The sequence below is a fragment of the Mus pahari genome, chromosome 1 (genome assembly GCF_900095145.1).
Source record: "Mus pahari chromosome 1, PAHARI_EIJ_v1.1, whole genome shotgun sequence".
In the NCBI taxonomy this organism is placed as follows: Eukaryota; Metazoa; Chordata; class Mammalia; order Rodentia; family Muridae; genus Mus; species Mus pahari.
This window is the reverse complement of record NC_034590.1, coordinates 116,769,856-116,774,215: the sequence shown is the minus strand read 5'-3', so window position 1 is coordinate 116,774,215 and position 4,360 is coordinate 116,769,856.

Below are 4,360 nucleotides of genomic sequence, written 5' to 3'. Positions count from 1 at the left end.
TTTGGTTGTTTGGTTTTATTGAGACAGGGTTTCACTGTATCTCTGGCTGACTTTGAATTCACTCTATAGACCAGGCTGGTCTTGAACTCAGATTCACCCACCTGCCTCTGCCTTCTGAGTGCTAGGATTAAAAGGCATGCACCACCACTGCCTGGCTAAAAGGTATTTTAAGCATAGATCATAGTACAAGGGTTAAGAGGCACTCGGAGCAAGATGTATGCAACTCAGAGTTGCCTGAATTAGGTTTTTTAAAATTTATTTAATGTAAGCGAATATACTGTTGCTCTCTTCAGATATACCAGAAGAGGGCATAGGATCCCATTACAGATGGTTGTGAGCCACCATGTGTTTGCTGGAATTGAACTTAAGACCTTTGAAAGAGCAATCAATACTCCATCTCTCCAGCCCATAGGGTTTTTAAATTTTAAATTACATATCTGTGTCTCCCAGCACTTGGGAGGCAGATTTTTAAGTCTGAGACTAGCTTATTCTACAAAGTGAGTTCCAGGTCCACAGCTCTTCCACAGAGAAACTCTTGAAAATTTCCCCCAACCCTGCTATTAACACACACACACACACACACACACCCCTATACCCCTATATAAATGAGTTTTCTGCCTGCATGTATGTGTGGACACCAGAAGGGGGCGCCAGATCCCATTATAGATGGTCGTTAGAAATTGAAATTGGGACATCTGGAAGATCAGTCTATGTACTAAAGCTCTCCAGATGCCTTAGTTGAGTTTTTAATACTTTTTATGCTGGCCGTGAAGTTACCTTTGGGGTGGTTTTTTATATTGTTGTTTTAAGTTCACATCTTTTTTTGTACTTGTGGGAGCCTGTACAGGCTGTCAGTCACTGGAGCTGAAGTGAAGGTGCCTCTGAACATACCTAATATGTTGGGAAGTGAACTCGAGCACTATGAAAGATTAAGTGCTTTTTAACCATTGAGCCATCTCTCCAGCCTTGATTCTGGCTGGCTTCTTTACCTCCATATTGTGACAGAATGAAGCCACACATTGGGATGGGTGTGTAGTGCACTCATGATCCCAGTACTCAAGAGGCAGAAGCAGAGGCAGGAGGTCAGCCTGGGCTATAATAGCGAGACCCTGTTACAAGAGACAGGGCGCCGGGTGTGGTGGTGCACACCTTTAATCCTAGCACTTGGGAGGCAGAGACAGGCGGATTTCTGAGTTTGAGGCCAGCCTGGTCTACAAAGTGAGTTCCAGGACAGCCAGGACTACACAAAAACCCTGTCTCAAAAAAAAAAAAAAAAGTTACCTCTGAGCTTTTCCTGTGCGTAGTGATTGTCTGTATTTAGTTGCTCAGGCTCCCTTATTCTGTTAAGCTGTGCAGAGCCTTCACAATTTTGTCCCTGCTGTAATCATCATTTTGTTTTAAATTATTTTATTTTTTTGAGATTATAATTCCATTTCCCGTGCCCAGCCTGCCCAGTGTGTGCAGTGTCACTTGAATGTATGTTTTTAGAGCTGACCACTGGTGGTTTTTGTGCTTCAGTGCTTTAGCTAGGGCTGTGAACCTACTGCCACCATTGATGCGGTTATCAGGGAGCCTCTCAGACAGTGTGGGCGACTTCCATCTGTCGGCGTTGAACCCTGTGTCCTGTTGGCCCAGATCTCTTCCCCTGGTTAAGGATGGAGTGGTCATCCACGCCTCATCAGCATGTCTACTTCAGCCAGGCTGGGCTGTAACCTCTTCCCCACCCCTCAACTCTTGACATACCCTCTGAACTTCAGCCTCACTCAGGCCTCGGAGCTTTGGCAGGCCTTCTCATTTCCTCCCCAGTTCTCCCCTGGGTGAGCACCTGTACACGCTGCCCATGCTCAGACCTGCCTCCTCTGGGGAAGCAGAGAAGCAAGGAAGTCCCTGTGCTGATGTGAGCTCTACCCCTGGAGATGTCAGGCAAAATGGCTGATGTCAGTTCTGGTGACAGTGAAAGAGGAAGCAAGAGATGGAAGGTAGGTGGTCAGGACTGCCTGCTAAGGACCACAGAGCAAGCCAAGTGTGGCCAGAGTTGTGAGTGATTGAGAAGACAGACCCTGGTCTGAGTCGGGGGCAGAATTGGCTGGAACTCACACAGAAGAGGAACTCCGTGAAGGCTTCAGGGTGGAAGCGGAGCTGGCTGAAAGCTGTTGCTTCGAGCTCCCGGCACTTGCCAGGAGACCCTGTGAAGACTGGAAGGAGGCCCTGGGGAGATGGCAGCACTGAGCTCTCCTGTCCTTCACCAGTTTCACAGTGAATCCTCAGAGGGCAAATGAAGGGAGAGTGTTGCCCAGAGCAAGGTTTTAGGGAATGTGCATAGCCACAGTTCTCTGCCTTTCAGTGTGGGCACATTTAAATGAAAGATGACCATGGCAGGTCCCCACCCCACTCCACGCAATGCACTCCACCCCACGCTTCTCTAGCTTGTAAATGAGGGGGTGGTGCTGCTGCTGTTGCATCAGTGGACACATTCCACAGTGTGGAACCTGCTGAAAGCTGTAGGGCCTCCACTCCTTGCTTTCTGTGCCTTGACCTATGACCTGGTAAGCTAAGTTTTTCACAGCATGCACAAGCCCAAGCTATGGCCATCATTACTCCCAGACACTGATAAAAGTGTCTAGACTATTGCTTACACTGAAGGAAGCTGACCTTTTGACCCTGAGCCGAACTCCTTAAAGTCCAAAGTTTGCTCCATTCCAGGACTCCATTTCCAAAGAACCAGGAGAGCCACCTTTCCCTCTCCCTGTCTGACCCAAGAGTGCCTCCATGTTCTATAAGCAGCTCTTCCCCATAGATGCTCCTGTCCATTCCTCAGGACAGGTGGTGCTTCTGTTTCTGCCCTCCTAACGACCCTACCTACGGAAAGTTAGGAGCAAAGGCTTGTGGGAACTGCCACTGTTTGGGGATGACTCCATTTGAAAGTCCAGCAGAATGAAGCAGTGGCCCACCAGAGTTTCAGTTGCCACTGGGACACGCAAACTCTGAGTTGGTGGTGCTTTATGAGTGGGAAGACAGTCCCACAGCCATCGCAAAACTACCTTGCTGTGTGGATATGCTTATTGTGACCACCTGCTGGTGGCTTCCATATGTGCTGGCTGAACAGTCACCAGAAACTGCTTGTACTATATCACGGGGGTGGGGGTGGATCATGCAGTTGGAGCCATCAGCACACAAGGAGAAGAGAGCACAATTCTCATACAGGAATTACTAGAGCAGAGTACACTGATAAGATCCAGTGTTAAGAATCTGTCAGCCAAAACAAAACAAAACAAAAAACCTGTCAGCCAGGTGTGGTTGCACACGCCTTTAATCCCAGCACTTGGGAGGCAGAGGCAGAGGCAGAGGCAGGCGGATTTCTGAGTTCGAGGCCAGCCTGGTCTACAAAGTGAGTTCTAGGACAGCCAGGGCTATACAGAGAAACCCTGTCTCTAAAAACCAAAAAAAAAAAAAGAATCTGTCACCAGCCTGAGTGGGGAACAAAGGTTTCTAGTGTGTGGTAACTCGTGGTTATCCAGTGAATTAAAACGAAGCAGGTATTAGAGAGTCCCAGTAATGGCATCAATGAAGGATTTTCCTACATGCTTTTCTTTATTAGAACTGGTAATCATTATATATTACCTTTCTTGTTAAGGCCAAAAACCTGCAGGATCTCTCTGCCCCTAATGCAGGCATTCACATTCACAGACCTCCACACAGTGTCTGATTGTGTGAATACACACAACTAGATAATAATAAAGGCTTAGTTAGGGTTTCAATGCGGTGAGCAGACACTATGACCAAGACAACTCTTATACAGGAAAACATTGGGGCTGGCTTACAGTTTCAGTCCATTGTCACCTTGGCAGGAAGCATGGCAATGTGTAGGCAGACATGGGGCTGAAGGACCCAAGAGTTCTACATCTTGATTCATAGGCAGCAGGAGGGGACTGCCTTCTACATGCAGCCAGGAGGTGGCTCTGATTTCACACTGGGCAGAGCTTGAGCATAGGAGACATCAAAGCCTCTTTACACAGTGAAGCTTGTCTTCCAACAAGACCAAGCCTGGTAATAGTGTCACTCCCTATGGCCAAGCACTGAAACATGAGTCTATAGGGGCCAAAACTATTGAAACCCCCACAAAAGCCAGTAAGGGAACATGGAAATCATGAAAAAAAAATTAACTACTTAAAAATATATGGCGTTGGGGCTGGTGAGATGGCTCAGTAGGTAAGAGCACCCGATCGCTCTTCCGAAGGTCCGGAGTTCAAATCCCAGCAACCACATGGTGGCTCATAACCATCCATAACAAGATCTGATGCCCTCTTCTGGAGTGTCTGAAGATAGTTACAGTGTACTTACATATAATAAATAAATAAAT